A 13524-nucleotide genomic window follows, 5' to 3' on the forward strand; every position below is an offset into this window, starting at 1 on the left:
TGTACACCTTTCCCTTTTTTAATTTAAAAATGTAATCGTAGATTTTAAGAAAAAACCCAAAACCCATAATCTTTAATTTTTTTAAAACATTAAATTCCCTTGGTTAATTGATTAAAAAATGCATGGTTAATTAAATATTTTTCTCATTGTTGAGAAAAGCAGCAATTATGCCATGGTTCAGGTGTGATTTAAGTGTTTCAGCTCATCTTCAGTTGAGGAGTAATCTCCATAATGACTTTTGGTGGCTCGTGGCAAACCATGCCTTTAATGCAATAAGGTATAATCATTCTTCATGGGATCGAAGATGTTACACTTATACTTAATATACATTAAGCATGTGTAACAGGATCTCCATGCAGTCTGCGCCAGCGTGGCTCGGGTTGGAGCAGCACCTCCTCAGTGCTGGTTCCTCACCGGCTGCGGTTACCCTACAGGATTACCCTAACAGTGAGTGGTTGAGGCTCGAATTCAGTGATGGCATCACAGTCTTTGCTTTTTTTTTTAAGAAAAAGGTTTTTTCTGGCTGTCAAACCTGGTGAGAATAGCCATGAAGAAGGCATCTGAGTTTGACTGATGGAGGCCCTTGGCACGTACTTCCAACCAGCCTTGTAAAATACATCTGAGTGATGAGGATGATGGCATCCTTCTCTTTTCGGTTGTCTGTCCTGATGCTTACCAGCCTGGTCTGACACCGCTTCAGCAAGGGCGTGTGGGGTGGAGGAGCATGGCTGTCTGCACTGCTTTTGGCCATCAGAACTTCAAATGGGTGCAGGAAGGACTGCCATCCCTCCCTGGCACAGACCCTGGCTTAGGGGCGAGCCCGTTTCTGATATGGTAATGGCAAGATAGGCCTATAATACAGTGATACGGCCAGGGAGGCTTTGAAGGGGATTGTCTTGATCAGTGATTGATTTCTCTGATGTTCCTTCTGTTGTCTTGGATGGTGATAAGTTCTCTTCAGGACCTTCTAATGGCCTTGGCCATTGGTGATAGTGTGGGGTGACTTCCCAGCCTGTTCTGCCATCTTGCTGTGCAGCATTTTTAGGAGGAAGGAGTTTGCTGCTGCCTGAGGGCTTTCTCTATTCACCATTTCAGCCAAAACTCATGCAAAAGTATACATATTTCAGATTTTCCTTCCGCTTTCTGCGTTCCAGGGGGCAGAGGTTTTCGATGAAAGTACGCTCAGTTGCCTGGGAACAGTCGAGAGGCCCACTTGGTATCTCCAGACTTAAAACAATGCTGGGAAACAGGGGGTGTTCCCCCCCAAATACTTCCTGAGTATAAATAAGGACTGCTGCGGTCAGGACTCTCTCTTCTGAACTTACCTCATGTTTTTGTTCTATAAGGCTTTTTTTCCCAAGAACACCTCAACAATTTGAGCTGCAAATCTGCAGAGTCTGGTACATAAGCTTTTCCTGGTGACATGTTTATTAATCTTAGTTGTACTGCATCTCTCCAGGTGGGCAAGTTTGACATATTTGCATTATCAATCTAATCTAAAGCCTTCTGACATAACCAGACTAGCTGAGTGTCTCTCAAGTATTTAAAAGCAAAAATATTCTATTTCTTATAATTCTCTAGATGTGATGAGTTCTTGTAATTACGAATTTTTCTGTGCTTCTGTCTGTAAATGACATGTTGAGGAAAAGCTGTGCTAAATTTTTGCAGTTTGGCACGTGTTTCATGACTATTCTTATCTGTGACAAAGCAAGTAAGTAGATAAATAAGATGTTCAGTAGTCCAGGTTTGTCTCTTACATCAGGTTTGTCCCCTGCGCTCATAAGCTTCCCCCCGTTAGGTGACAGTTTAATTATCCTAATGGGCAGTTGTGATTACAGAGTGCAAGGTGACTTGTCAGGTATCTAGGCATAATCCCGTGTGCATCAGAGGAAAATGCAAATATTAATCGTTAGTTCAGAAAGCTGAATCACACTACACACCAAATGGCTTGCCAGGGCAGAATACATGCCGAAGTGGTGGTTCCATCATATCCTTGAACTTTTTCATCTTGTGTCTTCTCCAGGCTGCTCAGTGTCACACAAGGGGAAAGCAGAGCTCCTTAGCTACAGAAGACCTGCATTGACCTGGCCCAGAGGCAGCACACACAGGGAGGACCGAGAGGCGGGTGGGCAGTAGAGAGCTGTCTGCCAGTCTCCGGTGATACTTGGTGCCCTTGGCTTCTGCAGCTCCTCGAGGGTCCCAGAAGTCCTGACTCAGCCAGTAAATCTACTGAATTGAGTGGTGTCCTCCATGTGGGCTGCTATCACAGAGTTTTGAATTCTTGAGAGTGCTGCCTATTTTCTTTCGGCCTGTATCTTGGTCTTACATGAATCTGGCTTTTGCTGGCTGTTCTTCATGCAGCACCAACGGCACTCTTGGAGACGGCAAAAGCCAGTCTTTCAGAGGTCCAGCAGGATGTATTTTCCTTCGCTGTGGAAAGAAGGAGATCCTTCATCTCGGTCTTCGGCCTGAGAGCTGACAAAGAATAATCCCGAGTCCCAGCAGGACCCCCTGTGCCTGCTTTCTGAACAAGCCAGTTCAGAAACAAACAGAAGGCACAGGTTATATGTTCAGCAGTGGTTTGTGAATTTTATAGAAACATGGTAATTTCTGAAGTTACAATAATACTATGAAGTGTTTTAGGGTAGAAGGTAGATGTTGGTTGATCACAGAGCCTGTCAGGACTAGTACCATTGACATCTTTTTGGTTGAGCAGCAAGACAAGCAGGGAACCGCAGGAAATCTGCCCTCAACTCCTAAATATCGCGGTACTCCAACCAGGACTTAAGAAATCATCTTGCAGCTCTGCAGAGCTCTCAGAGCTGTTGCTCAGTCTCCATTGTACTGTTTCTTTCAGTCATCGAAACGCGAGGTGGATGTTTTCCCGATTCTCCTCCTGGCAGGGTTCTTGGCAGGCTGCTCAACCAGACTGGACGTGGGTGAACCCTGCGCCTAGGAGGATAATTCTGTGCAGTGAGAGGTCGTGTCTTCTGGGGACAACTCAGTCTTCGTGTCTGTCTTAACGAGGCGTTTGTGATCTGAATGGGTGCTGTACTCAGTTCCAGCGGGAGATGTGATCGCTTTGCTTTGCTTTGCAGTGACTCAGTTGAGTAAAAATCTTTCCCGTCCAAGTACTTCTGAATCAGTCTGTACTGCTTTCGCCAGCAACAGTCAGGTTTTCTTTTTTCTTTTTCTTTTTCTTTTTCTTTTTCTTTTTCTTTTTCTTTTTCTTTTTCTTTTTCTTTTTCTTTTTCTTTTTCTTTTTCTTTTTCTTTTTCTTTTTCTTTTTCTTTGATGGTGTCTGCCAAAGACTGACTTTCACCTCTGTGGCAGATGGAGTGGTGGAAGCTGCATCTATTCCAGCATGCCTGCGGCAGGCAGTAGGGCAAGAAGACTGTGCCTCGCTCATTTATGGGTGTATTTTTAGATACGTTCACTGCTCATATATAGGACTAGATTTTCCAAGGAGTGCTGGGTCCTTTGGAGAAGGACCGGGTGCCTGCTCTCAGCCTGGCAATGTCCCCCCAGCATTTGCTAGATGCAATGCTACCCAGGGGTGCAGGGTAGCGTTGCATCTGGCAAAAGGCAAAGGGTTTATCTCCAGCTAGAAAGGGAGTTGATGGGACCACACCAGAGCACTACTAGGTTTTATGTGCAGCAGTGTCATCTGCCCTTGGCTGTGGAACTGCACAGCCTCTGAGCTTGCGTGAGAGACAGCAAGAGATAGAGATTGAGGGTAGCCACCAACCTCTTCTCTGGTCAGACGCATTATCCACAAGGAGACCAAAATCTATTGAGGTGGTGACCATGCGGACTTCTTTGCATTGTCAGGCAATAATTTTCTCTCACATAAGTCTGTGGTTATTGGGTTTTATAGCTTAGCAATATAGCCAGATTTTACCTGTCAGTTTACAGATTAAACGTGCACACAAAAGGGGCTTGAATTGGAAGAAACTTTGCAGTATTGGAAGTGTGGAGGGAATGGGATGGCTGCTCTGTTCTCCCCCAGCCTGTGCTGAACAAAAAGCTTGGGGCAAGGAGGGGAAATAGCTAATGCCAGCTCTGCTGTCTCAGCCGGCAAAGCAGCCTGTTAGCTAAGCTCCTAAGCTTTTCTTCTGGCATTATATAAAAACACACCGCTATGGCTGAAAATTATTAACATCCAGTTGTGTGGCCTCTGCATACCTGCAATGAAAGGGAACGGAATATAAGCAGATAAATCACTTATCTTTGTGATTTTATCAGAAAAAAAAGTGTGAGCAGGTGTTCATGCCAAAATATTCTGGTCTATGACCTTTAGTTTAAAGGATTTATTTTGCATTATTCCTTGCTTTACAGCTTTAAAGACATAGTAATGAGGTACTCTCTGTGCATCCTCCTACTCAGAGAAGCTATATTGAGAAGTACAGCTGCAGCCAGCGGGGTGTTAATCACCACTTACCGACAGGCAGGACTAACACAGGCAATTGGAGAGTGTGGTAATTTTCTATAGGACGTTTGCTCTCACCATCCTGTCTGCCATTAATAGGGTAACATTTGAAATGCTCGAGCATTAGCTATTTTACCATGGAGAACAGATTTATGTAAACAAACATTATTCTGGGGTGAAATTAGCCAAGGTGTTAAATTGATAAACGTGACTGTGAACAGCGCCGATGACAAGTACGCAGGAGAAATACGGCCGTCTTCTGTGAGACAGGGAGTACCTCCCACAGCCCGGAATGGTGGGCTTGGTGAGCTGTGGGCTGCTAATGTTCACGTGAGATTTCCCTGCACTCCATCAAGTTGAAAAGGGGTTTACTGTCTTCCTGCCTCTTGCTGCTGGCCTTGACAGTAGGGAGTTTCAGTGTCTAGTGTCGTTTCAGACAACTATCATTAGAACGGTGATTATTCAAGATAATAATTAAATCCTTGTACCAGGGCCCCCTCACAGTGTTGTCTCCTGCAAATTATGTCATCTTTTGGCTCTTCACAATTTGCTCCCTTGTTCAGTTTTAATTTTATTTTTTTAAAAGCTTCCATTAGGGATAACATTACAAGCAAAAAGGACTGTATTAATTTTGGATCTCTATTACCTTTTCCAGTATTACTCAGAATTTAGATTGTCTTGAATACCAGGGGACCAACATGATGGATCCAAGTGACTAATTGCAGTTGGATAAGAGGTTATTATATCCCAAAGAATTATGAGTCTCATAAAATATTATTAAAAGTTAATATGTTTGATTTTTCTCTTAAAATTATTCAGACAATTTTACTATCACTGGGTAGCTGACAATTTGCAAGAGGGTAATCAGAAAATATTCCAAGGAAAATGTGAATGCATAGCTTTTGGATTGTTTCATTATGTGTTATTTTACATTTGTTATGACTTTTAAACTTAATTATCTCACAAGGTACTGGCACTCAGTGATTTGCCAGACACTGAAATATTAAAATATAATGACTCATGGTGGAATATATGCATCCAGATATTTTCAGTGTTATTGCTTGCCTTTTAAAATATTTAGATCCAGAGCATGGATTGACGCTAGCTCTCTCTTTGTTTTAATAGCTCTTTAAACAGGAAGAAAAATCCCCATTTTAAAGAGAAACAAGAAAATGGCTAAAGAGCTTTGAACCTCTCATGGCGGTACTCTGGCTTCTCTAGGCTTACCCTCATCTTCAGGAGCTAGATGGTTACATATATCAAAAACACCTCCCAGATCCAATTCAATGACCATTTGTTTCTCAAAAAACCCACTCAGAAGTCTAAGGGAATTTTGACAAGTGACTATTCTTTTCTGATGTTTTTATTATTTACATGTGTACTGGGTGTTCTGTTTTTCAGCAACTGCACTTAATCTTCTTATGAGCAAGTCTTTTGATTTGCAAATTGGAAGATGGAGAAAAATAACCAACCAATCTGAAGCATTTAGCAAGCGGCTTCTCTACAGTTTTGTCTTTAAAGGGCGGGGAGAAGTAGGTTAGGCGAGTTACATTTTCTTCTGTGTTTCAAACTTGACATGTAAATGTATCAGATGTGATAAGTACGAACACAAAGGGCGGGGGGGTGCCTGCCTCTTTGACTTCATGCCAGTCTATGAGCGGTGCTCATAGGAATTCATAGGAATGAATATTCAGTATTCACTCACCTACTGTCTCCTCTTTAGTCAGGAAATTCTGAAGTAAAAGCGGCTTTTTTGTGCATAAGTAGTTGATGGTTTGGTTTTGGAAGGACACGTTGATGGATCAGGAGTGACCAGAGACATAAGGAAGCTGGACACAGTTTTTCTCTCCCCTGCGGGCTCCTTGTGTGACTCTGAGATTACTAAATCTCTCCTCTAAAGGCAAGGATGGTAATATATTCCTACTTGGGTGGGATGACACATCCATTCCTTGGGCTTTAAACACTGCGATGGCTGGATGCGTACAAATATCCAGATGGGTCTAGCATGGGGATCGATTTTAGCAGCATACAGTGCACCAGCAGAAGCTGCTGTTGAGTCTGGAGGTGTTGCATCCTCCCACAGAAAATTTCCTCCATTTGCTCCTGCTTTAATCCCTTTCCCTTTCACTAAGAGCTAGTGTCCATGCTGTGATTGAAGTAATTAATGTCAATCATTCAGTGGACAGAGAGGATGGCATGCATAGGACCTAAGGGGAATTTCAGTTGCACAGACCTTCAGCAGCAACAGATTTGTCTCTGCTGCTGAATGTTGATACTTGGGAATAGGCAGGTAAAAATAGATCCAGAGGACAGATAAAAGACTACTTTTACAGCAGCTGAAGGATATGACAGTTTAAAGCAGTAGCTTTTTGCTTTGTGTAACAGCCCTGCCATATTTGAGATGCTTATGGAGAAGGTATTGCTTTGGCTTGCGTCTCAGCCTGCAGGTTCTTGGCTCCCTTATACTTACAGTTTATAGTTTGATGTGGAACTGAATCTGAAAAAAAAAGAGCTGTTTTAGAGAGAGGGATGAATACCAGTGAATGAGGGTGGGATTTCCTCTGACAGAGTAGCATCTGAACCAGAAGAGAGCTGGCCCACCTCCTCTAAATAAACCCCGATGTACAGATTTGTCTAGGGTCCGTTCCTGTCACGGAAGGCTCGCTCTCGCAGTGGCCAGCATCACAAAACCATTGTGTTGGCCGTGTGAGGAGGAGATGCTGCTCCAGACAGTGTTTGGGTGTTTGCAGCATTTAGAGGCTGTGTGATCACTCCTGAATCAGCTTAACTGTGCCTCAGAACCCACTTTGTACCAAGCATGGATACTGTTGGTTATGGGTCAGCCTCACTGTTAGCGAGAGGATTCGTAACTCGTGGTAGCACAGCAGCTTATCACAGGGGAGGGCTGAACTCTGCTGAGTAAATTATGGAGCCAGCAGGCAGGAACTGATGCCAGTGATTAAACCCATCGCCTGCCTTCACCACTATTCAGAAAAAAAGAAAAGATTTTTGCATGTGGAAACTTGGCAAGGATTTATAAAAGGAAATACAGAAAAAAACCCACTTTTTTTTTTTTCTTTTGGTTTCATTCAGTTCCATATCCTCCTTTGAGGTATTTCTGAGGCAGTGTATGCTCTGCTGAGCAGCGGAGTGTTTTTTGGCATGTGTCACCAGGTGGCACTGCTTTCAAAATGTCATTGTGTGCTAGGAAAAGCAGAGATTGGCATCTCTTCCCTGCTGACATTTTAATACACCTTTCTGATGAGGGCATCACTGTGTGAGAGGCCGAAGAGTTTGCTTTCGGACAATATCTTTGATTGAAGTTGCTCCTTGGGAACAGGGCATTGGGGTTTGGCTGAGTGTCTTGAAAAAAGGGATCGCCTGTGTGTTATTTATGACAATCTCTGCTCCAGGATGAGTGTCTAAATGTAAATTACTCAATTTGCCTTTAGAGTATATCCACTCCGATTTCTCCTCCACTGAGAAACCAGTCTGCAGGGTGCTGACATCTGCTAGCATTCAGAAAAGAAGCAACACATGTTCCTAGAAGTTAAAAATGGAAGAGACATATTGCATTTTCTAACATTGTTTTTCCCTCTGTCAGTGCCAGTGTTTGTTCCCAGTGCTTGGGTCTGGCTATGTTTAATACAACTCCAAGTGACTTATGTTAGTACAGTTGCCATCATTTCTCAGAGAAAATAGTGCCTCCACCATCCAGGTATTTGTTCTTCTGCTTAATTTACAGGGGTTTTTTATTATTGTCACATCTTTCCTTACTGTTTAGCCATTTACTTTTCCCTAATTCATATCTTTCCCTTCTTTGTTTGTATGCTTTAAATGACATAGTTTTAAATTGCATCATTCTTAAGAGACCCCTTCCTACAACTTTTGACATTAAGGAAGGTGATTCTTCCCCTCTACTCAGCGCTGGTGAGACCACACCTGGAGTGGTGTGTCCAGTTCTGGGCTCCCCAGTATAAGACATGGGCATACTGGAGCAAGAAGGGTCACTAGGATGATTAAACGTCTGGAGCACTGGACATATGGGGAGAAGCTGAGAGAGCTGGGACCGTTTGGCCTGGAACAGAGAAGGTTCAGGGAGATCTTACCAACACAAATACCTGAAGGGAGGGTGCAAAGAGGACAGACAGGCTCTGCTCAGTGGTGCCCAGTGACAGGACCAGAGGCAATGCCCAGGGAGGTTGTGGAGTCTCCATCCTCAGAGGTATTCAAAACCCAACTGGACGTGGTCCTGAGCAAACTGCTGTAGTTGACTTTCACTGTCTTCAGGGCTCAAAAGGCAAGAGTTAATATAGCCCAGCTTCACAGATTTGCCCCTGTCCTGTCAACACTTTGCTGCCATTCCCTCCAGCTTGTTAATATTTTTTCTTATCCCAAAACATTGTCATTAATTCAGACATTAATACACTTAAGTCAGCAAAGTCATACCATACAATGGGATACTTCTGAGTGAGAAGTGACAAATTTCCCTTTTATCCCCAAAGTGTCTATGTAAAAAGCACTTCCCATATTATTCCATATTTCTGAGTCCTAAAATGTTTCCATCCCATAAAATACTTGTTTCAGATTATATTTTTCTCCTGTGTTTCCATACAATTTTCTATGTTTTTTTTTTTTTACTAAATTCTCTAAGTATCTTTATATTGTTTTCAAGCAGTTACTTGGCATCTTCCAACTTAGTATCATCATCACAATTAATTAGTGCACTGGGTATCTTTTCTCTTAAAGTATTTAATCATAGTATATTACACTAGATAACATTGCATCCAATAACATTGATTAAAGTAGAATCCATTATACATTCCTCTTTGCAGTATTTCCAGACTTGACGTTAATTTCTATTTTTTTCCCCATCTTTTAATTACCAGTCTATATGACCATGTCAACAGCTGAGAAATGTTAGAATTTTTTTCATGGATTTATGGGACAGTATTAGATTTTACAGCAGTTCATATACATTGATTGTACTCCTCTAATACCTGCACTGATTGAAATCCCTGCAAGTTCATGCTGCACAGGAAGTCAGCCACCTTCCACTGGAATCTAGATACATGTTTAAAAGCCTAATTTCCATCCCCTGTTTCTAAAACTCTTGGTGTCTGAGCTTACAATTTATGGGCAAAATTGCTATCACTCATCAAGCTCTTGGCTCAGGCAACCCACCACTAAATTTCTCAATGAAATCCCTCAATGTTATTTGTTCTTATCAGAAGCAGAAGGGACTGAATAACCCCACGCTTACCAAGCACACGCCAAACAGCATCGTAATGTCCTCTGCCAAGTGACAGCAATGAACAGGTCTTGGCAAAAGCTCCGACACAAAAGAAGTTTGAAAAATGAATTATATCATTTATTATATCATTATATATAATTTATTTTGAATGATATGGCAATAAACCAATGACTCAATGGATCACTGAGCAGCCACACTTAGGAAGCTGGAGAACTCAGCACAACAGTGAAACAAGACAAGTAGCGCTCAACTTTTTAAATGCCAAAGAGATAACCGTCTTTCAAAAGTCAGCATTTTGTAAAAGAAGTGATGCAACCAAGTAATTTTTCCAGTAATGTAATGCACGTCGTCTGGGGAAAATGTCCTTGCCAGCTGGTCATCAAAGACTATGACTGACTGCCGTGTTGCTCACCAATTGCTCAAAAGAAAGGAGCATCTACAAGGTGCACGCAGTTAAGTACTCAGTGTGATGACTGTCAGCCATTGAGCTGCATTTGATCTAACCTCATTGACGTCAAGAATGGGGTGATGGTGATGGTGGCTGTGGCAGGGGGTTGCAGGGAAAAGTGGATATAACTGTATAGAGCTCAACTGGAGCACACCTTCAGAGATGAACCCATTCCATGTCTCGCCAACAGCTGTCTTAGAAGGGGATAAATCATCTCTGGAGGTACCCACCTTTCTCTGTTGACTGCAGAGGTAACTGAAATGCCTAACTGAGACTAGATATTTAACATTGGCTGGCAGCAGGTGAAATAGGTCTTACCCTAAAAGTCCTGTGAGAGGAGGTAAGTATCAGCAGAAGTCAAAAGGCAGTATGTTAAACTGAAGATACTTTGAATGTGCTTACACTACCATTTTCCTCCTAAAAGATAGGTTAGAAATAGGAGAGGCTAACATTTAAGAGAGCTCAGAAAAAAATCTGTGTGTGAATGCCTGTAACAGTTACATGTTTTCTCTCTTAGATAAATGTTCCCATTCCCAGTGCCAGATTCCCAAGAGGAAGGTTTTTATCCACATAATTAAATTAAAATAAAATGTCAAAAGGGTAAGGAAAGCCAGACACAGATGTTCTCAAACCGTCAAGATCTATGCTACACCATAGTGCACTGGCAGAGTGTACTCCCAAGGCTTCCAGAGTGAGGACATCTAAGCCAAAAATGGTTTACAGAGACCAGTTATTTCAGTGCTTCACGGCAAAACACACATGGCAATTCTGAGGTCACAATTGGCAAGAGTGAGAGGAAATTTGGCCAACAGAGTCTATAGATCAGGGCAATCGTTATTAAGAAGAGATCTCACAAAAAATCAGTATTTCAATTTACTGAAGGTTTGAGAAAAAAAGAGAGATTCAAGAGTTCGGTAGTGTCCCACAGACTTCAAAGACCAGAGGAAATACAGGAAGGCAAAGACTTTATGGAATTATTGGCTCCAAAGAGTCTGCAAAGCTTTGATGTCTGAAAAAAGAGATATCTAGTCATTGAAAAAGAAGAAATCAAACATCACGTATAATCTTGTCCATAATCATTGATATTGTAGCCCACAGAGAGTCATATGATTGTATTTTGGGCATATTTCTGTATTTTAAAGATAGAAAACATGCATTTTATCTGAAAAATTAAACTGAAGGAGTCTGTCTTCTTTGAAGCACGCTTGTTTGCCCCCTCCTGGTTTACCCTTGCACGGTGGTGCTGCTTGATGAATGAGGGACACAGTATCTCACTGGGTTTACCCAGCCTTTCACCTCTGCATTTCAACATGGGCTCTTGCAGGCGTTTGGACAGAAGCAGGGCTCCCATAGCCTTTGCTTCTCTGTTCCTGTCAGCTGTGGTGTCTCCTTCTCACAGATTCTTGAGGTCTGAAGCAGTCAGGTTTCAAACACAAACGAAGGCAAAACATGTCCCGAACTGAAGCAATATTGCAATAATTATTTGCTTACCCGTATTTACATCATTTATTTGCACTTTGACTGAATAAATCCCTGTTGGAGAAAATAAAACCGTGATTACTTTAATTCAGAGCATGTAGAGTCCACCTGTCATCCAGCTAATTTACTGTGCTCACAACTGTCTCTCTGCATAATGAATTAGATAATAACTTTTTACATGTCCACAAATAATTGAAGTCCTGGTTCAGCAACGTAGTTAAAGCCTGTCTTTATTCAGCAAAGTGCACAGGCCCGTCTTTAACTTTGTACAAGGTAGTAATGGCGACAAGGTAGCCAATTGGTCCCTCGTACCATCTCATCGAACTGTTATTTGTTTGTGAACTTTGCTTGTGAAGTTGTGCTTATTAGTGAGTATAAAGTGGTAGGCTGATCTTAAAATCAAGTTTTCTATGTAGCCTAGATGTACTTCTTTTTAAAGGATGTTATGTTGTTGATTGACTGGCAATATATTGCGTCCATACGTCCTCTGGATTAAAAAAAAAAAGGTTTATATTATTTGTGGATGTATCAAATATTCCTTTTGTATTAGGCATTTTTTTCCCCTATCAACTATTTGGAGACAGTTCTTGCACTCAAGAATATATTTCTTGATGAGAAATATGTGGACAAAAATAAGCCATGCCATGTGAACATCTTTCTTTTAATTGTCCATTACCTGTGTCTTAGTTATTCCTAGCGTCTGCCACTAAGTGGTGGCTCTGAAAACACATTACTGCCTTATTAATGTCAGTCATTTCCTTATTAAGATTTGTACTGCCTGAAGGATGCGATGAAAAAAAAGACAGCCATTTCCAAACAAAAAGTGGGAGAGAGAATGGATCGTTTAGTAGTAATGGTATTTTCATACTGATAACTGTTTTATCATCCAGGACCATGCACACTTGCAATCAGTACACACAGCAAGACTATAAGGTAGATAGATAAATTACTAAATCTTCAAGATGCTGATATTTTAAAATATTGTTTCTCAAGTTCAGGATTCCAGCTGGAATTGAAAAGGGGTGGCCTGATTTCCAAAGATGTCGCTATTTAATGAAGTAGTCTGAGACCCCGAGCCATTGGGGTCTTGTTCAATATCTTTATCAATGATCTGGACGAGGGGATCGAGTGCACCCTCAGTAAGTTTGCAGACGACACCAAGTTGGGCAGGAGTGTTGATCTGCTCGAGGGTAGGAAGGCTCTGCAGAGGGACCTGGACAGGCTGGATCGATGGGCCGAGGCCAACTGTATGAGTTTCAACAAGGCCCAGTGCCGGGTCCTGCACTTTGGCCACAACAACCCCATGCAGCGCTACAGGCTTGGGGAAGAGTGGCTGGAAAGCTGCCCAGAGGAAAAGGACCTGGGGGTGTTGGTTGACAGCTGGCTGAACGTGAGCCGGCAGTGTGCCCAGGCGGCCAAGAAGGCCAATGGCATCCTGGCCTGTATCAGAAATAGTGTGGCCAGCAGGAGCAGGGAAGTGATCGTGCCCCTGTACTCGGCACTGGTGAGGCCGCACCTCGAATACTGTGTTCAGTTTTGGGCCCCTCACTACAAGAAGGATGTTGAGATGTTGGAACGTGTCCAGAGAAGGGCAACGAGGCTGGTGAGGGGTCTGGAGAACAAGCCTTATGAGGAGCGGCTGAGGGAGCTGGGGTTGTTTAGCCTGGAGAAAAGGAGGCTGAGGGGAGACCTCATTGCTCTCTACAACTACCTAAAAGGAGGTTGTAGCAAGGTGGGTGTCGGTCTCTTCTCCCAAGTAACTGGCGAAAGGACGAGAGGAAATGGCCTCAAGTTGCGCCAGGGGAGGTTTAGATTGGATGTAAGGAAAAATTTCTTTACTGAAAGAGTAGTTAAACATTGGAACAGGCTGCCCAGGGAAGTGGTTGAGTCACCATCCCTAGAAGTATTTAAAAG

This window comes from Pygoscelis adeliae, unplaced genomic scaffold (genome assembly GCF_000699105.1).
Source record: "Pygoscelis adeliae isolate BGI_AS28 unplaced genomic scaffold, ASM69910v1 Scaffold48, whole genome shotgun sequence".
Taxonomy (NCBI): Eukaryota; Metazoa; Chordata; class Aves; order Sphenisciformes; family Spheniscidae; genus Pygoscelis; species Pygoscelis adeliae.